The 26,878-nt window shown below is 41.4% G+C and overlaps 1 long non-coding RNA gene across 2 annotated transcripts in view; it reads left to right on the top strand.

The window, feature by feature from the left end:
- The window catches only part of LOC135228663 (uncharacterized), a 114,977-nt gene that overhangs the window by 40,618 nt on the left and 47,481 nt on the right, over nt 1-26,878 (top strand). The window contains exons 2-3 of one of the 2 annotated variants that reach the window (XR_010319444.1): nt 781-1,081; nt 11,250-11,346. This is a non-coding gene — a long non-coding RNA (uncharacterized LOC135228663). The remainder of the gene's footprint in view (nt 1-780; nt 1,082-11,249; nt 11,347-26,878) is intronic. The other variant, XR_010319446.1, reaches the window with a different exon arrangement.

The raw sequence follows: 26,878 nt of genomic DNA, 5'->3' as shown, positions 1-26,878 counted from the left end.
GTCTGTGAGCTTGGCATTATCTAATGTTATGGGCCTAGTACCTAATACAAGGAACCCTGGTGGTGCAATGATTAAGTACTCAGCTGCTAACCAAAAGGTCAGCAGTTTGAACCCCTGTAGTGGCTCCTCAAGAAAAAAAGACCTGGCAATCTGCTGCTGTAAAGATTACAGCTTAGGAAACCCTATGGGGCAGTTCTATTCTGTCCTATAGGGTGGCTATGAGTTGGAATTGGCTCAGCGGCACACAACGACAATGCCCAACATAAAGAAACCCTGGTGGCACAACAGTTAAATGCTTGGCTACTAATCAAAAGGCTGGCAGCTCAAATCTGCCCAGCAGCTCTGCGGAAGAAAGACCTGGCGATCTGCCTCTGTAAAGATTACAGCCGAGAAAACCCTATGGGGCAGTTCTACTCTGTCACGTGGAGTCACTGTGAGTCAGAATCAACTTGATGGCACCTAACAACAGCAGTGCCTGACAGTGTCTGGTACACAGAAAGCCCACACTGTGTGTGAGACATGAAAGAAATCTGAGGTTGCTTTAAGCATCTGTCATGGATTGAGTTGTGTCCTCCAAAAATATCTATCAACTTGGCTAGATCATGATTTCTTTGTGCGATTGTGTGATTGTCTACCATTTTATCTTCTGATGTGATTTCCCTATGTGTTGTAAATCCCAAATCCCATCACTATGACGTAATAAAATGGATTACTGGCAGTTATATTGATGAGGTCTACAAGATTAGGTAGGGTCTTAAGCCAATCTCTTTTGAGATACAGAGAGAAGAGAGCAGAGAGACATGGGGACCTCATACCACCAAGAAAGCAGTCCTGGGAGCAGAGCACGTCCTTTGGACCTGAGGTTCCTGCTCTGAGATGCTCTTAGACCAAGGCAAGACTGATGACAAGGACCTTCCTCCAGAGGAGACATGGAGAGAAAGCCTTCCCCTGGAGCCAGCGCTGAATTCGGACTTCTAGCCTACTGGACTGTGAGAGAATACACTTCTCTTTGTGAAAACCATCCACTTGTGGTATTTCTGTTACAGCAGCGCTAGATGACTAAGACAGCACCTGTTTTGCAGTAAGTGAAAAATATATTTTTTTTCCTCTGATGTTTAAAAATAACAAAGTGATGTTTTGCTGACAGCTCAGGCAATAAAATGGCATTCTTTCTCCACTTTACATCTAAATTTCCAAATTTCTCATGAATATTATCTTAGTCAACCTTGTTTTTTTTTGTGTGTGGAATTTTTTCTCTTTAAGGTGCATGTGACCATTTTCTCCTATGAGTGGGGTGCAGGGAGCAAATTCTTGCAACAGTGGTTTGCAGAAGCTGGTGAAATGGATTGGTTTTGTTGACAAATACTCTTGGTCTGAATTGCCAACATTTCTTAGCCCTCTGCTGGATTGCACAACATTGAGCAACTTTATGTGGAAATAAATGAGTTTATTAGTGATGAGTTGTGTGTTTGTGGCTGTGTCCATGTGTGATAATAAACAGCTTTTGTGGGCACTTACAGCAATAATGACACCGCTGTTTTTCAGTTCACCCTTCACCATAAACTATGTCATTATTCATTTCAGTGGGGGTATCTAACCTCAAAGAATGTTATGAGAGTAGCTTGTTGAAACAGAGCAATGGACAGTAGGCTGTGAGTAATCCATTGCTGGCAGGGCTGTCTGATAGCTGAGCAGAATGGCTTCTTCTATGTTGGTGGTCTGTAATATTTCTACTTTAAACAATTCCCATCTAACACAGCTTTACCACACCAGGCCTAGGAGTTTGCAGTGGCTAAAAACTGCAGAGTGCTTTCTAGAGTCTTCCCTGGAAGATTCAGTTTATGCCTCAAGAATGGACTTCTTGAAGAGACTGGGCTGTGGTCCCAGTCCCCACAGAGCATACAGTCTAACGTAGCTGACCAAGCTACTGAAAATGTTCAATCCTTTGAGTAACAGGAATCCAGAAACAAGCACCTTACCAAATAGAGCTGAACTCAAGGGCTTGACAACTTAAGAATGGCCAGAATGGTTGAGGAGTATTAGGGTAGGGTGGACCTAGGCAGGGCTAGCATGGGAAGCCTTGAGGGAGATACACCCTGGACTAGTGGGTGGAAGGACTAGAATTTATGGCTCAACAGAAAAGGAGTCAATAGAGTGCTCTAGGTTGCCTGGGGTGGGAAGGAGGAAGGAGGAAGGAGCCATGAATTGTGGGAAATGGAAGGAAAATGAAACCATTAAACAACCCAACTAATCTTCTCAGGGGTGGAGGAGATCTTTATAATCTGTCTTAATCATCAAAGAACTCTATGTAAGTTTATGTAAGTCATTAAAATAGAAATAGGGTCTGTGCTCAGTTCAACAGGCATTTATTGAGCGTTTGCTATCTGCAAGTAAGGGGGGTTAGGTGTTGGAGGACTAAGGAGAGTAAGAAATGATCCTGCCCTCAAGCGTTTCAGTCTAGTCAGAGACAAGCTGTAAATGGATAATGTCAATAGGCTGCGGTAAGTGCTCGGCCAAAGGACTTGGAGGAGCACAGAGGAGTAGCTTTGAGCGGGGCAGTGGGGGAGCTGTGGAAGCTGGTACAGGTGAATCATAAATGGGGCATAAGACCCATTCAAACAAAGGAGTGCCTGTGTGTGTGTGTCTGTGTGTGTGTCTGTGTGTCTGTGCGTGGTAGGGGGATGGAGCGGGAGTGGGAAGGTTCTTAAAAGTAGAAGGGGTAGTTTGAAGGGAAACCCTGAGACATGAAAGTATATGATATTTGCTGGGGCCACTAAGTGATAAAGAACTGCTGGATTATCAAGTGTGAATTGGGGTGGATGGGTGGTGGGAGATGAACTAAGACCACAGAAAAGAGGTCATGTTTTTACCCTGGGCGCGTATCCTGGGGGCGATGGAAAGCCATTTAAGAAGGAGATTAACAGGATCAGATTTTAGAATGATCGCTCTGGTAGTGGTGTGAGGAAGGGAAGGGCTCAGGGCTGTGGTTGTTAACAGAACAGTTGCTGATGAGTCAGTTCTGATTCATTGGTGACCCCGTGTGAGTAGGGTAGAACTGTTTTCCAGAGGGTTTTCAGTGGCTGATTTTTCAGAAGTAGACCTCCAGGTCTTTCTTCCAAGGCACCTCTGGGTGGGCTCGAACTGCCAAGCTTTGGATTACAGGCTCATTTGAACCACCCAGCAATTCCGTTAACAGATAACCCATTGCCATAGAGTGGATTCTGACTCACGGGGACCCTATAGGACACAGAACTGCCTCATAGTGTTTCTAAGGAGTGCCCTGGTGAATTCAAACTGCCAACCTTTTGGTAGCTCTTAACCACTATGTCACCAGGGTTTCCTAAAGTGAGGGGCTACGAGAACTTGAAAAAGCCATCAGCGGTAAGAACGGAGGAGCCATGGGCATTGGAAGTATTTTCAGAAAAAATTTCTGAGGATGTGGGGATTGTTAGGGTGGCTAGGATGTGGAGGAACAGACAGGAAGGAGTCTGAGATAACCATGTTTCCGGCTTGGAAGGCTGAGCTAATGGTACTGCCTCCCGTGCACCTGGGATTTGGCAGGCTGGCTTTGCCTGGTCTCCGGCAGCTATTCCACAGAAAACTGAATCTACTTCACTCCTCTCACTAGTGGCTTGATTTGTCAAGACTGCAGGCCTCACTTCTGGTCCTGGCCTCTTCCCTTACCGGTAGCCATGTGACCGCCGGCAGGTGGGTGCACCTCTCTCAACTTCTGCTTCTTCCTCTGCTAGTGATGATAAACATGCCTACCCCACTGAGTGCTGTGAGGACCAATGCGGAGATAGATGTGAAAGGCCAGGGAGCACTGTGGTCCTAGTGGACCACATCCCTCCCGAGACTGCTGGTCGTCCGTTTTCTCCCTGCGGCTGTTAGCAAGAGCTCGGGGAAATGGTGGGGCGCAGCCCCGAGAATCTCACCCCGAATGCTAACAGAGCAGACGCTCTGAACCAGCAGAGACGAGTCAGCATTTCCGAGGGTTTGTGGGTTTAACTTTGAGTCAACATTATTCTAACACCTTTTAGTGCACTTAATATTTATAGCGTACAGTAGGTGGCAGACAGCGGCCCAGAGCCGGGAGGGCCTTCAGCGCCAGCGCAACCCCTCCGCGCAGCTCTGGGAAAGCCACAGGGTTATTTTTTCCCCCTCCTGGCCATCTTTTTAAAATAGTTGAAACATTGGGGCAGATTTTAATGTTTTGTGTTTCAAAAAAAAAAAAAATGAATGGAATTACAAGGACATTGTAGAAGCTTCGAGAAAGACACTGGTTGCAGTTCCATATAAGAGGAAGTCAAAAAGAAGCTAAGAAAAGGATGCTTTCTGTCCTCCCCCACAAAGACAGCAGGCACAAAGGTTGCCTAAGTCACCGTGACTCAGAGTTCATAGACGGGAAAGGAATAGATAAATGACAGAAAAGTTCCTGAAAGTGCGCTGTGGCCAACATTGTTTCCTATCTGCAACTGAAAACTACAAGTGCTCGCTGGCTCTTGCAATTGTTCTTCCAAAGAGTCAATGTTCACACGGACTTTTTCATGTTGGAAAAACCAGTCCAGAAAAAAAAAATAAGTCCTACCTCCCCTCCCCTTTTAATATCGTTTTCAGTAGCACAATGCATTTAGAGCAAGGCATAGTTTCCTCAGAGTAATATGGCCTTAGGACATGATTTAGATGGAAAATTTAAGTAAGATTAATGCAATTTATTATCCAACGGATATCCCTACAAGCCGCACTATTTGGCTGAATTTTAGATTTCCAATCTAATATTTCAGATGAGATTTCCAGACGGGTGTCTTATTCCTGTATTAGTTTAGTCAGGGTGATAGAGAGTTTGTAAAACAGGAGAGGTTAAACTAGTTTTAACACTTGATTAATCATTGAAATTACTTTGTTACTGTTTGAATCCACTGACTTTTGTTTATTAAGTAACTCCCTAAAACCCAAAGCCAACACAAACTAGAGGCAAATTTCCAGCTTTGCTAATTTATTTGATGACTTCTTCAAAGGAGATTTTTTTTTTAAGTAGTGAATTTATAGTTACATTGAAAGGCTGCTCAATGCTTGCTCCTTGCCTAGTGAAAAAAGGAAAAGTGTGCCTTTGCAAGACTCAGGGAAATACACACATACACACACATACACACACACAAGCTCCAAACCCATAGTCTAATTTCCTGGAACGTTACCAGGCAGATAAATCTTTAAAACAAATTGGATGAGTAATTATCAGAGCTTTTGCTACTTCCATCAAGACATGGCCAGATAGAGCAGAAACTGCCTGATGTGACAAACCACACATACATTCTGCCATTTTATAAACCACTGGCAAGTCTGTTAAGGGAGGTGAATTCCAGGCACCAGTGAGCCTGTTTTGAAGGGAGGGATGAGCTATGGGGAAAGTGCTGTGGAGCATTAAACAACCCCCACACAGGACTCAGCTCTTAGCACGGAGGGAAGAGGGTGGGGGCTGATTTAGAAAGTGGACAAAGCTCCAAACCAAAACTTCTTTTTGGGATATGAAAATTTCCTGAAGTCTGGGTTTGGTAAATTGATTACAAGCTCCTTTCAGAGACCATCAGGAGCAAACGAGTGAATTGCAGACATAAATTTGAATTCCAGAGTCTCCGACTAACCTAACTCATAAATGAATTCCTAAATGCTGACTGAGCCAGAAGACCCAGCATTGGAAAACCACTTGGCAGGAATCATTAGTTTCAAAATGAGATGAACTGCTCTATTTAGCCCTCATTCAAAACTTCACAGAAATGCCAGATTTCCATAAACACAGGCTTCCTTGAATTTCCAGGGCTTTGATTAACTGGTAGGCGAGAGTGTCTCACAAATACAGATTTGTATGCAACATTCAGCTTGGACGAGATTGGGGGTTGGGAACCCACAGAAAGTATTCCCTCATCTTTCTCTTAACGCTTCCCCTGGTTTTCAGAAAGCTCTTTGTGTTATGAGGAGTTTGGAGAGTTAAGAGTTAGTCTACGGTTTAAAAATGTGGCTATAGATCATATTCTTGTCATTTATGTCATCTGTTAGGTTTTTTACGACTGATTGACAGACCACTGCTTCGCAGTGTGGCTTTAATGCTGCAAAAGAACGAGAGAATTAAAAAAAAAAAAAATTACCCTTCTGTCTCTGCTGAGAAAGTCATAAAGTTGTGGCTTTTACTAAGAGATTAACTTGCAAAGAGATGTTTTCTTTTCTTTTTTAATGTGTTTTTATTTTTCTCCATACTGCCTTTTTATCCTTTGATATTGGCACATTAGACAAAGTACCTAAAATTGGTGTAGCATGAGTCCACAGAGTTAAATGTTTTGGTGGTTGAATTTTTTTTTTTTTTTTTTTTGTGGCTTCCATTTACAAGTCAATAAAAGCAAAATAAACTTAAAGGGTAAATCACCAATTTTCTGTGTTCTGAAAAGTGGATTCCTTCATTCTGCCTGTCCAAGGGAGTGAGGTTGGAGCCTAGGACTGACTTGAGTTATGACATGGATTCTACTACGTCTGTGGGCTTTTCTCAGCTTTCATCCAATGTCTGTCATTTGTCCATGGGATTTCAAACACCAGAGATTAGGCAAGAAGAAAATATTAGTTAAGCTGGTTAGACTTCCTTAACAAGGTTGAAACTTTTGTTTTTAGTGGAAGGGCTAAAAGGTATCCAAAGACCAGGCTCATTAATTCTAGCTTGAATTTGAGCTTATAGTAGGGTTAAACAAACAAACAAACAAACAAAAAACAGCTATCAACACCTTTGGCTTTAATTTTAACCTATTTTTGAGTAGAAGAAACTCATGTGATTGCCTAATACTTCCAAGACTCAGTTATTTTTTCCTCTGAGTTTTTTGTTGTTGCTATGTGTTTTCGCTCATGAAGGCATGCTGATTAAAGGAACAATTCAGAATTTTTGTTATGTGTTATGTATTTTGATACCCATTATCTGGGATCCTGTATGTCCCAGCAGCCTCTGGATGACATAAATCCTGTCAATATGAATCAATGATGAAATCGTCTTTTTAAAATTTTATTTCTTGAAAATTTGCAAAACATGAGGTAAAACACGAAGTTTACCTGGTAATGAATTTGTGTACATTTTATTCTAGCCTCCTTCTTCTTAGCCTTTTTATTATTTTTCATGAAACTTTTCAAAACATGGCACAATACCTTCTTCCTAACTACAAAAGAAGTACTTACAGCCCAAATAAATAAAGCCAAGGGATTTTTTATATCAAGAAAATTACCACTACAATGCTTTCTTCTTTACTGCAAAAGAGTACTTAGAGGAAAAGAAATGAAACCAAAGGAATTTGAATCTCAGGAAAATTACCACTACTATGTATTCTTCGTCATAACAAAAGCAGTACTAACAGCTAGGGGGCAGAAACTGCTGCCCTGGAATACTGCAAAACTGCTCACAGTGGTACAGTCCACCTGCTTCATGTGGAAGCAATGATTGGACCCTAAAACTGAACGCAGGATAAGAATAACTTACAGGAGTTCCACTCTCTTGAAAAGCACCACTGCGATGCATTTTTCCTTATCAGAAAGGCCTTATTTACTGTGCAGAAGCTAGAAAAGAAGGGAGCCAGTAACACCTGGAAACAATGAATGGCATAAAGGAGAAAATGGCCACTATGGCTGAATGAAGACGGGCAGAGGTAAGTACGTTCTCACAAAAACATAGTACTGCTAGGAAACATAGTGAGGAGGCTTACCTCACAGAAATAAAGGCAAACCTGTCAAACGTTTAGAAAATTCACACATCCGATAGATAGGCATCACTTAAGACTATGCTCAGTCTACACAAAAATGAGGCTCCCACTCAGGATTTTTGCATTTCACGCATTTCAAAAGGCTCCCACCTTGAGGCTAAACACATTACAATTGGGCTACCCCCTTTTCAAAGCTCTCCAGTGGCATAAAAAGTGGGCGGGATACCTTGTATACCACAGGTCTCCAAAGGGCTAAAGAAATTGTAACTTAAAGGTGGTTCTGTAAAATTTAGCTTCCAGTTCCAGTTCCCCAAGGTAGTGAAAAAGAGGCCATCCTTAAAAATTAGGCAGAGAAAAATATGGGTTTCTCTTTAGGCCACAGCTTAGCATAGACACCTCTGAAGTCAGAAATTTGTGGATCCATCCCAGGAAGGAAGCTGCAACACATAAACAAACAAACAACAACAACGAGTAACTCAAAAATACGTTAAAAATAGAAGTTTTCTCTTTGTAAGCAATCTCTCTTTTTTTTTTAATTATGACTGGGGACTATATTTATTTATTTATTTTTAATTTTATTCACTTTAGGTGAACGTTTATAGCACAAATTAGGTTTTTATTCAAAAATTTATACACAACTCGTTTTGTGACATTGGGTGCAATCCCCACAATGTGTCAGCACTCTTCCTCTTTCCTTTTCCATCTTGGGTTCCCGGTGTCTATTCATCCAGTTTTCTTGCCCCTTCCTGCCTTCTCGTCTTTGCTTTTGGGCAGGTGTTGCCCATTTGATCTCATATACCTGAACTAAGAAGCAGGTACTTCATGGGTGTTATTGTTTGTTTTATAAGCCTGTCTAATCTTTGGGTCAGCGAAAAAGAGGAAGATCCTCAATGACGTGAATTGACACAGTGGCTGCAACAATGGGCACAAGCATAGAAACAACTGTGAGGATGGCACAGGACTGGGCAGTGTTTCGTTCTGTTGTGCATACGGTCGCTATGAGTCAGAATCAACTTGATGGCACCTAGCAACAATTTTTGGCTGAAAGATGGCCTTCAGGAGTGGGGTCATTTCTGAGTTAGCCGGGTGCCCAGGGGCCATAGTTTCCAGGGTTTTGTAGTGCAAGGAGCCTTTTCACTTAGTAGAAGTCACAGCGTTATGACTTTTTGTAAAGCAGTCTCTGTAGCGGTTTTTTCATGCAGGACAGTTTCAAGTCTTTCATGATAATGACATCACTAAGTGTTTGGCTAAGGCTTCACCTCCAGAACCTGGTAAGCGGTTCAGGGACAGACTGGGATGAGGTGTAGTTTGTAGATTGATACCTGTTATCATTATCCTAAGGAGCCCTGGTGGCACAGGGATTAAGCTCTCAGCTGCTAACGGAAAGCAAGGTCAGTGGTTTGAATCCACTAGCCCCTCCTCAGAAGAAAGATGTGGCAGTCCACTTCTGTGAAGATTTACAGTCTTGGGAACCCTGTAGGGTACTTCTATTCCGTACTATAGGGTCCCTATGAGTCCAAATCAACTCTACGGCAACTTTTTTATTTTTTATTTATCACTATCTGCTATCTCCTGCTCTCATCCTTTTCTTCTTCATCCTCATTACCATCATCATGATCATCACAATTGTGATTTCCTGCCCTTAGTGATTAACTTCTCGTAGTTGTTAGGTGCCGTCGAGTCAGTTCCAACTCATAGCGACCCTATGCACAACAGAACGAAATGCTGCCTTGTGCTGCACTATCCCTCCTGATAACATGTCTAAAGTATGTGAGACAAATTTCGCCATCCTTGCTTCTAATGAGCGTTCAGGCTGTACTTCTTCCAAGACAGACCTGTTCTCCCTTCTGGGAGTCCATGGGGTAGTCAGTATTCTTCACCAGTACCATAATTCAAAGGCATCAATCCTTCAGGCCTCCTTATTCATTGTCCAGCTTTCACATGTATATGAGGTGATTGAAAATACCATGGCTTGGGTCAGGTGCACCTTAGTCCTCCAAGTGACATCTTTGCTTTTCAACACTTTTGCAGCATACTTGCCCAATGCAATATGTCCTTTGATTTTTTGACTGCTGCTTCCATGGACATTGATTGTGGATTCAAGTAAAATGAAATCCTCGACAACTTCAATCTTTTCTCCATTTATCATGATGTTAGAAGGAACAAGCCTGTCTTGGAAGGAATATAGCCAGAGTGCTCCTTGGAAGTGAGGATGGCAAGACTTTGTCTCATGTACTTTAGACATGTTATCAGGAGAGACAAGTCCCTGGAGAAGGACATCATGCTTGGTAAAGTAGAGGGTCAGGCAGATAGAGGAAGACCCTCAATGAGATGGATTGACACAGTGGCTGCAACAATGGGCTTAAACATAATAATGATTGTGAGGATGGTGCAGGACCTGGCAGTGTTTTGTTCTGTTTCACATAGGGTCACTATGAGTGGCAACTGACTGCACAGCACCTAACAACAACAATGTCAAGATGTAGCTTATCGGTCCCATTGTGAGGATTTTTCTAAATCCTCATTTTGTTTTCATTAATTTAGAGATTAACAAAAGTAAAAAATAATTTAGCTGATTTAAGTATTTTCTCATTCTTTTCCTTCTCCTTTTTCTTTCCCTCCTTTCATGGGCCAGTTCTGTGAGATTTATTTCAAGGACCAACATCCAAAAAGATAAATTTCAAAATAGGTCCCTACGGAATCCCACACAAGCGTGTGAGGGGCTTGGCTCCAGCGGCACAAACCAGATAAGGAGCATTTAATTGGTTAGAACTCCTAGATCTGGTTCCCCTGTGAAAATTCTGGGGCTTGTCTTTGGATCCTGCTACCCACACAGTGCAAAGACCTGGAGAAATCCCTTTCCTTGGTTTGACAGAAATGAGATGCCCCAGAACTGAGGGTTTTGTCTAAGAATGGAAAAAGTATGGCCACACTGGGTGAAAAAGGAAGAGAGGGGATGATGAAAAGATAGAAATGATAAGTCTGACTTTACATTTCCTGCAATGGGCATGATTCGTTTGGCGTACGGGAAAGGAGGATTTGCCAGGTGAGATCTTGGGCTGTGAACAGTGTTAATGAAGGGGGGGGGGGGTGGGGACTGGGTTGCTATATGGACGCACTTTCTGTGACTTGGTAATTTCCCTATGAAGTTTAGATGCCTCTGATGGAAACCCTGGTGGTGTACTGGTTACGAGCTATGGCTGCTAACCAAAAGGTCAGCAGTTCAAATCCACCAGGTGCTCCTTGGAAACCACATGGAGCAGTTCTACTCTGTCCTGCAGGGTTGCTCTGAGTCAGAATCGACTCGATGGCAACGGATTTGGTTTCTTTTCAATGTTTGATTGGCTCCTTTCACTTGGAGAGCCTTGTCGTCTGTTGCCTGCCAGCCACTCGAAGGTGGTGATTTGCCACCATCACATCTCCTGGTGCCTCCCTGAGGGAACTGCTTTCCCACACTGCCTGAGTTGAGCATAGTGGTTCTCACCACCTTCACTCATTCATTGTAAATCCTTTTTTTTGCAGGTATTTTGTATTCCAGGCACTCTCCTAGGCTCTAGGAGTACAATGGAACTTGGAGTCTATGAGGGAGACAGACATTAATCAAGTCATCCCAGTAAACGTTAAGTTGTAAATGAGGCACATTCCGTGAAGGCGAGACAAGTGGCACAGCTCACAAGTGTGTGTTTAGCCTGGTCAGGGAGGTCTGGGGTGTACGATGGAGTTGCATCTGGAATATGGTAGGGATTAACTAGATGAAGAGGGGAAAGAAGAGGGTTCTGGTCAGAGAACCAGGTTGTGCAAAAGCACGTGTTCACTCAGCCAGCGCCATACTGTGGTCTCTGTGTGGAGGTGTGGTGGGGGTAGGGAGTTTCTTTTTCATTACTCCTGAGTTGAATTTGTCACCTGGGTCTCAGAACTGTTACCGGAATAAGGTTCTTGCCTCTCACTGGTCAAGAATGAGCAGGTAAGGCACGTAGTTTTCCACACGAGCAAAGCTTTATTGAAGAGGCTTGCAAGCAGAGAGGAGGAGGGCCTAGAGCAACGCTTACCCTCATCTCACAGAAAAAAAGACAGGCCAGAATTTTTAAAAGTTCTTGGGCGGGAAAAGATTCATGTTTATTCATAGGCACAGGCGGGGATATGTTAACTAAGGTGCGTGAGCAGCACCTTTCCAAGATGGCTCCTGTCCTGGAGGCCTCTGGGATTCATAGCAGGACTTATTATGGGGTGTCGCGCCTGTGCAGTCTCTTGCTCCCTGGGTTGGATTCCCTGGCTGGGGATGTAGCCCCTCACTGCCCCTGGTGGAAGGTCACACAGTGGTCACAGGTGGATGTTCTGCGCATGTCTCTGGGCTGGTTTTATCCAGCTGCTTCTGAAAGGCAACTTTAAAGAAGTTTGTAGGCTGTTTTTAGATACCCTGCCCCATAGTTCTGGGGAATGGCTTTGTTTCTGCGCCCTGGCCCATTTCTTGTTACTTTGTTTGCAGATTTGGGGGCCCCTCTGTTCCTTGTCTTGCTAAGTCTCTAGGTTCCATACTCAACCCCCTATTACCTCTCTTATAATATAGTCTATTTCTTTTACTTGGCTTCTCCTCTAACCACACTAGTCCCTTCGCTATTTTTCAAACAGGCACCCTCTGATCTCAGGGCTTTTGCTCCCTGTCTTAGAACCAGTTCTGCCCCCTATTGTCCACGTTGCATCAGGCCTCTCAGGTAAAAGGACATGTACCTTTTGGATCAAATCTGTAAATATGGCAACAACAGCAACAAAAAAAAAAATTAGCCCAAGGACAAGGCAGAAACACACAAAAAGTCAGAAAGCCCATCTTTACTTTCTTCTTCCATGTCCCAGGGGAACAAATTTCCTCCCGTTCTTCTAGTCAAACAACACAAAACAGCAACAGCAATGACAGTCCTCATGTATATCATTTCGAACTACAGAAAATGGAGCAGTCAATTGAGTTTGCCTTTGGGGCACTCCCACCTTAACCTAGAGTGGCTCCTTTAAGAAGTGACACCTTCCTTCATCAAAGAACTTACCAAGTTCTAGTTTCTTTGTTTTCATTCCCTGACTTTTAGATTTGACTTGTTCTATTGTTTATTTCAGAAACCCTGGTAGTGTAGTGGTTAAGAGGTACTGCTGCTAACCAAAAATGTTGGCAGTTCAAATTCACTGGGCTGTCCCTGGAAACCCTATGAGGCGATTTTACTCTGTCCTCTAGGGTCGCTATGAGTCAGAATGGACTCAACGGCAGCAGTTTGGTTTTTTGTTTGTTTGTTTGTTTTTAATTGTTTATTTCATTATAACTTCAGCTCCTCAAAAATTCTGACCCTCCATCCCAGAACCCACCTCATGCAGCCTTGAGTAACATTCCTCTCCTTTTGATTCAAAGTCTTGGGCCCCTTCACCCTGGGGAGTGCTCTGAAGGTAGCGCCCTATCTGATTCGTCTCTCACTGAGATCCAGGAACCCATCTCTACCAGTATGTGAACTTGTCCTGACCTATAGAGACACATTCAGCTGACTGTCGATGGATCTCTGGAAGATTCATCCATGTTACTGTGTGTGTCAACAGTTTGTTCCGTAATATTGCTAAGTAGTATTTCATTGAGTGAATATATCACAATAAGTCCATTCACCTGATGATAGACATTTCAGTTGCCTCTAGTTGTTGACTATTACACATCAGCTGCCCTGAAAATTACTGTACAAGTCTTTGTGTGTACACGTTTTTATTTCTTTTGCATAAATGCCTAGGAGCAGAATTGCTTGATGGTATATATATATTTTTATAATAAGTGGATATTTAACTATTTAAAGAAATGTCAAAATGTTTTTTGAAGTGATTGTACAGTTTTACATTCCCTACATTCTCATCAGCAATATATGAGAGTTCCAGTTTATCTGCATACTGGCTAACACTTGGAAGGGTGAGCTTTTACAGCACAGTAATTTTAGTGGGTGTGTAGTGGTATTGTAATTTGCATTTTCGTGTGTTTTATTTGCCATCCATATATCTTCTTTGGAGATATATCTGTTCAAATCTTTTGCCCATTTAAAAGATTATTTGCATTTTTATGATTGAGTTGTATGGTTCTTTATATAATCTAAATACCAGTCCTTTAAAAAAAATTTTTCCAAACCCAAGGCCACTAAGCTTTTCTTCTAGCAGTTTTATAGTTTGAACTCTTACTTCTAGATCTATGACCCATTTGGAGTGAATATTTATACATAGAATGAGGTAAGATTCAAGGCTCATTTTTAATTTTTTTTGAAAATGGCTATTTAATTGTACAAGTGACATTTGTTGTAAAGATTATCCATTCTCCCATTGAATTGCTTTGGTTTCTTCATCAAAAAAACAATTGACCATGTATACGTGGATCTATTTCTGGGCTCTCCATTTGATCTATTTTTCTTGGTGTCAGTACCATACTGTCTTGGTTATCATAGATTTAGATTTATAGTAAGTGAAATAAGATAGTGTAAATCCCCCAACTTTGTTCTTTTTGACTCAAAATATTTTTGTTATTCTAGTTTCTTTGAATTTTCATATAAATTTTAGAATCAGCTTCCCAATTTTTAAAAAATAATTTGCTGGTGTTTTGATTGCAGTTGTGTTGTATCTAGCCATCAATTTAGGGAGAATTAGCATCTTAAAAATATCACCATGTTTACAAGAATTTACCAGTGTGCATTCCCTTATTTTTCCTTTTAATGCCCGTAGGATCTGTAGTGATAACCCTTTTCTTATTACTGATATTTGTAGTTTATATTTTCTCACTTTTTCCCCTAGATATTTATAAATTTGGAAGCCCTGGTGCTACGGCTGCTAACCAAAGTGTCGGCAGTTTGAATCCACCAGCCGCTCCTTGGAAACTCTATGGGGCAGTTCTACTCTGTCCTATAGGGCCGCTATAAGGTCGCTATGAGTCGGAATCAACTCAACGGCACTGGGCTTTTTTTTTTTTTTTTTTTGGTGTATTTATAAATTTATTGGTCTCAAAGAATCACTTTTGATCTCTTTCACTTTATTATTTTTCTGTGTTGTATTTCATTCATTTCTGCTTTTATCTGTATTATTTCCTTTCTTATTATTTTCTACTTGCTATTCTTTTTCTTGTTCCTTATGATAGAAGGTAGGGTAATTAATGAGACGTTTTTTCTTTTTCTAACATAAGCATTTAAAGTTGTAAATTTCCTTTTAAGTACCGCTTTAGCTGCATCGCGTGAATTTTGATGTCATGTTTTCACTTTCATTGTGTTCAAAATACCTTCTAATTTCCTGTCAATTACTCCTTTCACCCATGGATTATTTGACCCATGGATTATGTCATTTAGTTTCCAAATATTGGGGGATTTTTTCAGAGATTTTTATGTCATTGATTTCTAATTTAATTCTCTTATGGTCCAAGAACATAGTTTGTATGATTTGAATCTTTTTAAATTTAATGAGTCTTATTTTATGGCTTAGAATATCGTCTATCTTGATAAATGTCCTATGTGATCTTGGGAAGCAAGTGTGCTTCTTTTCTGCTGTTGTGTAGAGTGTTCTATACGTGTCAACTAAGTAAAGTTGTTTGATAGTGTTGTTCAAGTCTTATGATGGTTGAGGTTGTGTGTCAACTTGGCTGAGCCATGATTCTCAGTGACTTGACAGTCATAGGATGGTGTGATCAGTTCCATGATGAGATTTGTTATTATGTGATCACTTCCATGATGGGATTTGCTGTTAGTAGCCAATCAGTTGAAAGGGAGTTTCCTTGGACCCTGCATTGGATATTCTGGCAAGGCTTGTGGCTTCTTACTCATTCTGGATCCTGCAGCTGGCTCCTGTTCATCTGATCTCTGGTTCTTGGGACTTGAGCTAGCAGCTTACCTGTGGTCTTGCCTGCCAATCTTTGGGATTCGTCAATCTTCGCAGCCTGTGAACAAGAGCCCTGCTCACCGACTTGCTGATCTTGGGTTCACCAGCCCCTGTGGCTACATATGTGCATCAGGAGAAGCCTCTATCCTGACTCATGGATTCGGGAGGTTCCAGCCTCTGCAACTGTGTGAGCCATTTCCTTAATATAAATCTCTCTCTCTTTATATATATATATATATATGCTTTACTGGTTTTGCTTCTCTAGAGAACACAGTCTAAGACATACATCCTTACCGATTTCCCTTATTGATTTTCGGTCCACTTGTTCTATCCTTTATTGAGAGAGAGGTATTTAAATATTAGACTATATTTGTACTTTTATCTACTTCACCCTTCACTTCTCTGAGGTTTTGCATTATATACTTTGAATCTCTATTATTAGCTGAATAAACATTTAGGATTGCTATTTCCTCTTGTGTTACTCGGTCTCTAGCTGGTGGAAGCCCTGGTTATTCCTGACTTCTGTGAGCTCTGAGGATTGTTCTGCCTGCTTTTCCTACTGCTCTTTCCCTGACCTTGGTAGTTTCTTCGCACATTTTTGTTGATCTGCCCTCTCAGCTAAAGATTCAAGAGAAATCTCTCTAGATCTTCAGAGCTCTTTGTCTTTCTGAGAATTCATCTCTCTCTCCTGGTATTCTTCTTTATACATCTAGCCACTTTGGACTCCTCAAACTCTGAACTCTGTCTCCTCAACTCAGGGAGCTCGCCAGGCTCCGTTTGGCTTTCCCCGCATTACACCCTGGAAACTCTTTATAGTCAGTAATCTGGAGCAATCGTAGAGCTCACCTTGCTTATTTCCCTTCTAGGGATTGCTGTCCTGTACTGCTTGTCTGACTTCTGAAAAGTATTGTTTATTATGCTTTTCTAGTTATTTCATTGTTTAATTTGGGAGGTTCAGTCTACTTTCTGTTACTTTCTCATTCCAGAAGGGGCAGTGAGCAGCATTATTCTGATTATTACACTGTCAGAGTCCCTGGGTGGTGCAAATGGCTGACATGCTTGGCTGCAAGTTTGGAGGTTCAAGTCCACCTAGAGGCACCTTGAAGAAAGACCTGGCAATATACTTCCGAAAAATTAGCCACTGAAAACCCTATGGAGCACAGTTCTACCTGAACACACATGAGGTTGCTATAAGCCAGAGTTGACTTTATGGCAACTTTTTTCTTTTTTAGTATCTATAAAATAAAAAAAAAAAACTTTTTTTTATACATGTAATTATATACCTGCTCATCATTAGTTTTATTTATTTATTTATAAATCTTACTGTTACAGTGTCCATATTAGTCACTGGGCAAATAGTTAATAATATCTTTTATCTACCCTCAAGAGATTGACAGTATAGTGACAAGGCAGATTTACATAGAGATGATTACAGAACTAAGCTGTGGTCGTTTTTTAATGGTCATCAGTTCTTTTGATCCCAGTATATGCGTCCCTTTGCAGTATACCTCTGCTACTCTTCTTTGCACCCTTAAATCTGGACTAGCCTTTTGATGTGAAAATGACATTATGTGAGTTTTGGTGCCTGGGTCTCAAAGAAGTCTTACATCTTCCACTTGCACCCTCTTGGAATGCTGCTGTGAGACTTCCATGCTAGCCTAATAGAGGATAAGAGATTTCCTAGAGGAGGACAAAGACCCCCAGTTAATATCCATTAGTACCCTTTAACCCAGCAGACCTCCAGATAGATGCAGCTTCAGGAATGAGCCCAGAGGAGGTTAGCAGAGGAATATCCCAGCCAACCTACAGAATCACAAAAAATAATGAATCATTTTTCTTAAGCCACTTAGGTTTAATGGTTTAATACACAGCAATGCTAACTGAAACAAAAATGATGTTATCTCTTTCCAGAAAATTTCTATGATAGCTCCACCCTCAGAAATAGTTCTCATCTGGGATATTTGAGGTGTTTGTTTTTTAGGCCATTCATTTAAGGCTCAGTGCACATTGCTTTCTATCATCATATACCATGTAATCTACCTGTTTTGTCTTCTCAACTAAGTGGGAGGCACCTAGAGGGAGACCTCTTTTCTTAATTGTATTCTCAGTGCTTTGCCACTAGTTCAAAAAATGTTTGATGATACTGATAAAACTTAAAAAAAAAAAAATCACATTTGAATCAACATGTTGGTTATCCTGGGTACCTCCAGCAAATACGTACGTGGATCCTATGAAATATTTGATGCTGTCCTTTCACACCATTATTATTGTTGGTGTTATAACTGTTATTATTATTTAAATGATCACAATAACCCTATGAAGCAGTTTAGTATCATCCTCATTTTATAATTACAGTATTTGAAACTCAGAGAAGTGAAGTCTTTGTTAAAACACACACAATTTCATAAGTGGCAAAGCTGAGATGAAAGCCCAGATACCTTGACTCCAAGAACAGTGCAATTTCAATAGCTGTTCAGAAATAGGCAGATAAGATGACTGTCAGGTTATCTTAAAAGAGATGTGCCCAGGGAGGTCAGTGAGAATGAAAGTGCTATGGCCCCCTTTATCCTGGAGCCTTGGAGGGAAGTGTGTTAGAGAAACTCTGAGTTAGCACAGGACAGCTGAGGGGTGGAGGATGTAAGCCGTTAGGCAGGAGGCCCTCCACAGAAGCTCACAGCCTGCCTTCCCCAAGAGTAGAGCTGGGCTGACATTACCCTTATTTCCGACTATGTGGTTTCTTACTGAGGCCCATTGCCATGTCTAAGGAGTCCCTGGTTGGTGCAAACAGTTAAGGACTACTACTTGACTGCTAGTCGAAGGGTTGGCAGTTTGAACCCATCCAGAGACAGCTCAGAAGTCAGGCCTGGCAATCTACTTCTAAAAGGTCAAAGCCTTAAAAATCCTGGGGCATAGTTCTACTTGGCACACAGGGCTGCCAGGAGTAAAAATGATTGGAAGAGAACTAATAACAACAACAACATGGCCATGTCTCAGGCAGCAGCACCACAGGGCCATCCAGTGGAATACTTTCCTGACAATTCAGGGAGGTGGTTTGGGGCAAAGAGGATAACTGGATGGAAACAAGTGGCTATATTTGACGCAGTATTTTGGGTGCTCTTGATGTAAGTACAGTATGAATATGAAGCTCCTGAGACCTTCTGGGAAGAAAGCAATTTGGATCAGTTCCATGGCTATGAAGGAGACTCAATACTAAAATACCAGAAAAATATATGGACTATTTTTCCTTATGGTTTTCCCTTTAGAAAGAATCCAGGATCCTTTATGGCACATGTGGGATTTTTCCTAAGAGAAAAATGAGTAAAAGGGGGAAGGGGCAGCAGTCCTAGTTTTCAAAACCATGAAGAATTTGGTTGAGTGGGTACTGAGAAGTGCATGAATTAAATTGGTGCTGATGAAAATAATATTAATGAAGTTGTTGTTAGTCGTCAAGTCAGCTCCAACTCATGGCAACTTTATGTATAAAGGAACAAAATATGGCCCAATCCTGAGTCATCTTCACCATCATTGGTATGTTTCAGCCCAGCATTGGGGCTATTGAGGGTTTCTAACTAACATATATTAAGAGCTAACTTTGTGCCATGCATTGTAAAGCCATGGGTTTGTTGGTGGTGATTTTAAAGAAAGCAACAACACAAATATGGTCTTTGGTTATGGAATTTATAATCTAGTGAGAGATGATAGGCTTTAAGCAAATAAATATACAAATAAATATAAAATTACAAATTATGATAAGAGCTATGAAGGAAGGCCACTGTTCATCTGTCAGTTTGATGTACCATGGTGGTTTGCATGTTGCTGTGATGCTGGAAGCTATGCCACTGGTGTTTCAAATACCAACAGGGTCACCAATGGTGGGTAGGTTTCAGGGGAGGCTCCAGACTAAGACAGACTGGGAAGAATCTACTTCTGAAAATACTGACCAGCACAAACCTTACAAATAGCATCAGAACACAAGACTGAGGAACAGCTGCCTCCTCAAAGTGGAGTCAACCTTAACGACATGGATGGAATCAAGGTTTCAGGACCTTCATTTGCTGATGTGACATGATGCAAAATGAGAAGAAAAGCTGCAAACATCCATTAATAATTGGAATGTGGAATGTATAAAGTATGAATCTAGAAAAACTGGAAGTTGTCAAAAATGAAATGAATGCTTAAAGGTCGATATCCTAGGCATTAGTAAGCTGAAGGGGACTAGTATTGGCCATTTTGAATCAGACAATTATATGTTCTACTATGCTGGGAATGACAAATTTAAGAGGAATGGCATCACATTCATTGTCAAAAAGAACATTTCAAAATCTATCCTGAAGTAAAACACTGTCAGTGACAGGATAGTATCCATACGTCTACAAGGAAGGCCAGTTAACATGACTGTTATTCACATTTACACACTAATCACTAATGCCAAAGATGAAGAAATTGAAGTTTTTACCAACTTCTGCAGTCTGAAGTTGATCAAACTTGCAATCAGGATGCACTGGTAATTACTGGTGACTGGGGAAAAAAAAGAAGCATGAATAGTTGGAAAATATGGCCTTGGTGATAGAAACCATGCTGAAGATTACATGATAGAATTTTGCAAGACCAATGACCTATTCATTGCAAATACTTTTTATCAATAACCTAAACTGCGACTATACACGTGAACCTCACTGGATGGAATATGCAGGAATCAAATTGATGACTTCTGTGGAAAAAGGCAATGAAAAAGCTCAACATCATCAGTTAAAAGAAGGCCAAAGGCTAACTGTGGAACAGTCAATTACTCATAGGCAAGTTCAAGCTGAAGCTGAAAAAAAAAAGCTGAAGAAAATTTTAAAAAGTCCACCAGAGCCAAAGCATGAAGTTGAATATATCTTACCTAAATTTAGAACCCATCTCAAAAATAGATTTGATGCATTGAACTCTACTGACAGAAGACCAGAGGAGTTGTGGGATGACATAATACATGAAGAAAGTAAAAGGTCATTAAAAGGACAGGAAAGAAAGAAGAGACCAAAAGGGATGTCAGAAGAGACTCTGAAACTTGCTCTTGAATGTCGAGTAGCTAAAGCAAATGGAAGAAATGATGAAGTAAAAGAGCTGAACTGAAGATTTCAAAAGTCAGCTTGAGAAGACAAAGTAAAGTATTATAATTACATGTGCAAAGACCCAGAGTTATAAAACCAAAAGGGAAGAACACCCTCGGCATTTCTCAAGCTGAAAGAATTGAAGAAAAAATTCAAGGTTTGAGTTGCAATACTGAAAGATTCTATGGGCAAATCATTGAATGACACAGGAAGCATCAAAAGAAGATAGAAGGATACACAGAGTCACTATACCAAAAAGAACTGGCCAACATCCAGCCATTTCAGTAGGTAGTATGTGATCAAGAACTGATGGTACTGAAGGAAGAAGTCTAAGCTGCACTGAAGGCATTGGGAAAAAACAGGCTCCAGAAATTGATGGAATACCAATTGAGATGTTTAAGCAAAGAGATGCAACACTTGTCCATGCTAAGGAATTTGGAAGACAACTACCTGATCAGCCGCAGGAGGAGATCCATACTCATGCCCATTTTAAAGACACAGATCAACAGAATGTGGAAATTATAGAACGATATCACACAAAAGTAAAATTTTGCTGAAGATAATTAAAAAATGGTTGCAGGAATACATTGACAGGGACTTGGCAGAAATTCAAGCTAGATTCAAAAGAGGGCGTGGAACTAGAGATATCACTGATGGTGTCAGATGGATTTTGGCTGAAAACAGAGAATACCAGAAAGATGTTCACCTGTGTTTCACTGACTATGCAAAGACATTCAACTGTGTGGATCATAACAGATTATGGATAACATTGTGAAGAATGGAAATTCCAGAACACTTAATTGTGCTCATTAAGAACCTGTACATAGATAAAGAGACAGCCATTTGAACAGAACAAGGGGATACTGTGTGATTTGGGATTGGGGAAGGTGTGCATCAGGGTTGTATCCTTTCACCATATTTATTCAATCTGTATGCTTAGCAAATAATACGAGAAGCTGGACTACATGAAGAAGAATGAGGCATCAGGACTGGAGGAAGACTCACTAACAATGTGCGTTATGCAGATGACACAACCTTGCTTGCTGAAAGTGAAAAGGACTTCAAGCACTTACTGATGAAGATCAGAGACTACAGCCTTCAGTATGGATTACACTTCCACATAAAGAAAACAAAAATCCTCACAACTGGACCAACAAGGGATGTCATGATAAACAGAGAAAAGATTGAAGTCATCAGGGATTTCATTTTACTTGGATCCACAATGGATGCTCATAGAAGCAGCAGTCAAGAAATCAAAGGATGTATTGTATTGGGCACATCTGCTACAACAGATGTCTTTACAGTGTTGAAAACAAAATGTCACCTTGAGGACTAAATACTGACCCAAGACATGGTATTTTCAATTGCCTTATATGCATATGAAAGCTGGACAGCAAATAAGGAAGATCGAAGAATTGATGCCTTTGAATTATGGTGTTGGTGAAGAGTATTGAATATACATATCATGGACTGCCAGAAGAACAAACAAAACTGTCTTGGAAGAAGTACAGCCAGAATGCTCCTTAGAAGCAAGAATGATGAAACTTCTTCTCAAGTACTTTGGACACTATCAGGAAGGACCAGTCCACGGAGAAGGACATCATGTCAGTAAGGACCCTTATTAATAAGGTGGATTAACACAGAGGCTGCAACCATGGGTTCAAACATAGCAACAATTTTGAAAATAGCACATGACCTGCCAGTGTTTCATTCCGTTATACATACGGTTGCTATGAGTCAGAATTGACTTGATGGAACTAACAACAACCATGAAGGAAGGACTATGTATTAAGATAATAAAAAACAATGGCGAACACCTAAATTGAATTAGGGGTTTGGGAAAGGTCTTCCTGAGGAAATGATATTTGACATGAGCCCAACTCCTTGGAGATTAGAAAAAGTAGATCCAATTGAAATATTCTAGATTTCTGGTGGGACAAAGAAAGAACACAAGACATTGAGAGCTAGGAGATAAAGTTCCGGTATGGCCCTCGATGGTCTGGGAGGGAGCTTCCAGCCCTGTAAGCTTCTGAGAAAAGTGAGAAAGCTATTTACTAATCTGCAGTCCAGCAGCTATAACAAATGATTTCCTGATCCCTTCTAGAGCTGGAATTCCACAGCCCTTGTTGATCTTTAATTCAGGGCAAATGGAATGAGAGGACAGGCAACAGCCATTGATTATTAGGGGCTACCATGATCATCTCCAAGCTGTCTTTACACAATAATATGTTATAACTGTAATGGAGTGGAGTCTTTGGTTGGTGTGAATGGTTAACACACCAGGCTGCTAACAGAAAGGTTGGAGGTTCGAGTCCATCCATATGCTCCTGGGAAGAAGGGTGCCTACTTATGAAAAATCAGCCAGTTAAAACCCCATGGAGCACAGTTCTACTGTGACACAAATGGGGTCATCATAAGTTGGAATCAACTCCATGGTAACTGGTTTACTGGTTTTCTAATGACGGTAATCACGTCTTCTGTGAAATAAGCCTTAATTCCCCCAAACATTTAAGAATCTGTCCTCCAGGAAACATTTTACCAACCACCAAAGAACTAAGCAGGCTGGGCTGACCAGTCCCGCAGACCACAAATCAGACTGGCTCTGTAGTGAGCCACTAACCCCCAGGGCTCAGCGTTCCCTCTGAGGAAATGGAGCAGCCATGGCAAACTGCTCTGCAAGAACCTAATCATTAACAGTTTTGCAAAATGTGTCGCTGTGTTTCTGGCAGACTTCCCTGCTCCTTGGCATTGGGGTGGGAGATCAGTGGGGGGCAGGGCAGTGGCAGACTGGATGAGTCTCAGTGGGAACTGGCCAAGCATATAATTATATCATGAGTCAAGCTCTCTCCAGGGATGTAAGATGACCAGAGGAAAATGAAATAACATTGTATCCCACATGAATAAAGGCACTGGTGGAGTAAGCTGACTCCTGAGAAAGAATACTCAAGCTAAGAAGTTTCCCAGCATTTAAATGTCTCATGACTTGTCCTTGTGTCCCTTCTCTTAAAAACGAAGGGGTTATACGGGCACAATTTATGCCTTTGCCTTAAACCCAGTGGAACAGTGACCAGAGACAACAACCCACAGGGATAGATAACCTTGATAACAAACAAAAAAGCCATTGAGCTGAAAAGCTTCTTGTGTCCTTTAGCTCCAACAGAGCACTGTTTATTCAGGAAGAAATTAGACTGACAAATGTGGTGGTGAGAGTTAAAAAATATTTTTTCCTCCCTCAACCACTTCCAAAGGTATATTTTTATGTATCTGGGAATAGCAGCCTGTTTTTCTTGCCTATGCTCCTTGCTCCTTCTCCATCTTGTGTATGTGTGTGTGTTTTGGTCAACACCCAGAAAAGAATTAGCAACTTTGAAGAGTGGCAACGTAGTAGCTGAAGCAGAAGGCCTTTGCTTCCTTCTATGCAGCCCAGATGATATAATTAGCCAGGGACTTTTGATCAGTTCACTGTTATGGGTCAGTCCTGGCATGGAGTAGATAGTTAGAGATATCAAAATAAAAGTGACATCCTTTTAGAGTGATTTCCATTAAGGGTCCTATTAGACAGAAACTGCAGAAACAAGGACATGCTGTGAGAGGGAAAGAAAATATAGATTTCAATATTTAACTTACTCTTCAAGTCACTACCAGTTGTCTTCCAGTCGATGCTGACTCATGGCCACCCCATGTGTGCCAAAGTAGAACTGTGCTGCATACTGTTTTCAATGGCTGATTTTTTGGAAGTAGATGTCCAGGCCTGTCTTCCGAGGTACCTCTAGGTGAACTTGGATCTCCAGCCTTTTGGTTAGCAGCTGAGCACATTAACATCCTGGGTAGTGCAAACAGTTAATTTGATGGGCTGCTGACTGAAAGGTGGGAGGTTCAAGTCCACCCAGAGGCACTTTGGAAGAGAGTCCTAGTGATTTGCTTCTGAAAAACCGGCCATTGAAAACCCTGTGGGGCACAGTTCTACTCCGACCCATGTGGGGTCACCATGATTTGGAGTCGATTTGAAACAACTGGATTTTGAAGTCATTAAGCATGTTTTCTGAGGGAAATAAGTTGTGGAGTGGAGTTCGCGGTCGGGCTTGGGAGGTAAGCAACCTCAGCCAGTGCAAAGCGAGGGGCTGTCCCCAACTCTTGGAGAACTTGGTCAAGAGAAGTTTTCAGAGTTTAGCTTCTATTGGGACATACAAAGTTATTTACTTGGGGTGAGGAGTAAAGTGGTGAAGCCGAAAGTATTTGAAAGAGACTGTGAATTTTGGTTTCGTATCTGTCCCCGGGAGGTGGCTGTCCTTAACAGGGCGCTTTTCCTTTTAATGAGAAGAAAGCGCCTGACAGGATTAAAGGAAACACACGCACACAGCCTCACCCTCAGAAGGAAAGACTGAAGCGCTTTGGCTTCAATGCTGGCTCGGTGTTAACATCCCTGAAACGATGGCAACCAAGTCAGTCAGTCCACAGTTGCTGGCTGCCGATCCGGTATTTCTGTAATCGCTGGAAAAGGGATTAGAACACTGTAGGGGTTCAAAACAAAGGGTCTTGTAAGAAAAAGCTTGTGGCTAAGAGAGTGGTCAGTGCACACCATACCCTTTTTCAATGAAAGAACTCTGTGAGCATATGAGCTGCTCCCCTCCTGTCCTGCCCCACTCTGCCCAAACCCACACTGCAAATCTCCTCAGTGATGTTAGGCGTGTTTCGAACTTGCAGCTAACTGATCTAAATGCATCGGCAATCGGGCAGCATCTTCCCGTCCCTCTGCCATGGACCATAATGATTTTAATTTCATTTCAACAATTAGGAATCCAGCTCTTGGAATCTTTTGGGATTTTTTTTCTTTTTTTAGTTTTCAAACCATCCTCCATTACCATATTTCTTCTAAGGTATATATATTTTTTCTCCTTCATTTTCACATTTCTGAAATTGGAATGCTTCTGACAGTCAATATGTGTATTCGACCCAGTAGTATTTGCATCCGCCTTGTACGGTTATGACAACGATGGCATTGGTTTAATATTGAGAATATAAAAAGCAAGTAAACTAAAAAACCCAAACCCATTGCTATCAAGCCTATTCAGACTCACAGAGACCCTATACGACAGAGTGGAACTGCCCTATAGGGCTTTCGAGGAGCAGCTAGTGGTTTCAAACTGCCCACCTTTTGGTTAGCAGCTGAACAGGTAAAAGGTAAACAGGTTTCTGGGGTAAAGGACCTTAGGGTGTTATCAGTTAAGTGCTGAAGTGAAAGCTTCATAGGCAGGTGTCCAGTGGGAAGAGATCCACAGGGCCAGGAGGGGACAGAGGGGACAATGAAAGGAGTTTAAACATTATTTACCAAATGCTAGAGAATGGTTGTTTCCCTAAGGCCAGACCTCTCTACGAAGAAGAATACCAGCTCTTTGTCTAACCCTGCAGAATGGCAGTGGACGACCATCTCTGGATGACTCTTCTTAGTTTTTCCACTTTGCTTTGTAATCAATCATCAGCCTTCTCAGTCAGGAGGCCACTTTGATCTCCCTAACTTCCCAACTGGTCAGTTGTTCCTTCTTCTTTTACCTAATTCTGGCTGTTTCTGAGCAAAGCAAAAGTTAACTGGTCAACCCTGTCAAGCCAGTGGCGAAAATAGAACTTTCAGTTGATTGGCAACTCATGATCTTGGACACTGTTCTGAAAAAAAGCCTTTATATTCCGCGCCCCTTTCCTGTAGACTCAAAGCTTTCTCCTGAATATTATCTTTTCAACATCGTCACAGCATTATTTATAGGATCTCTGCAAAATAGTTGCGGATGCTCTTGGTAGAGGAGATCTGGTAGGGAGTCAAATTGGACTGGGTCACAAGGGAAAGTGTCTGTAAGAAATACGAATGAGACCCAGGGGAGATGAAAATTGAAGAGAAACCAGACCAAAGCTGCACTTTCCCTGTTTTGCCAAGTTGGACTTTGATTATGTCATCATATGTAATTTCAAGGGATGGGCAAACCAGTTTGAATAAAAAAATAGGCATAAACTGAACTGGAAATAAATTTTCCTGCTATCTTTACCCCCGTTATTCATTTTTGTGGACCCCACCGCTTTCCATTCTAAATGAGATGCAAAACGCTGGAACTACATGACAATTACCCTTTCCAGGTTCCGTGCAGTTTCCTCACACCTCGGTATCAATGTTATTACAGTAAAACCTGCAAACTCCGGAACATG

Source organism: Loxodonta africana, chromosome 25 (assembly GCF_030014295.1).
Source record: "Loxodonta africana isolate mLoxAfr1 chromosome 25, mLoxAfr1.hap2, whole genome shotgun sequence".
Classification (NCBI taxonomy): domain Eukaryota; kingdom Metazoa; phylum Chordata; class Mammalia; order Proboscidea; family Elephantidae; genus Loxodonta; species Loxodonta africana.
This window is presented reverse-complemented; position numbering and strand designations above follow the sequence as displayed.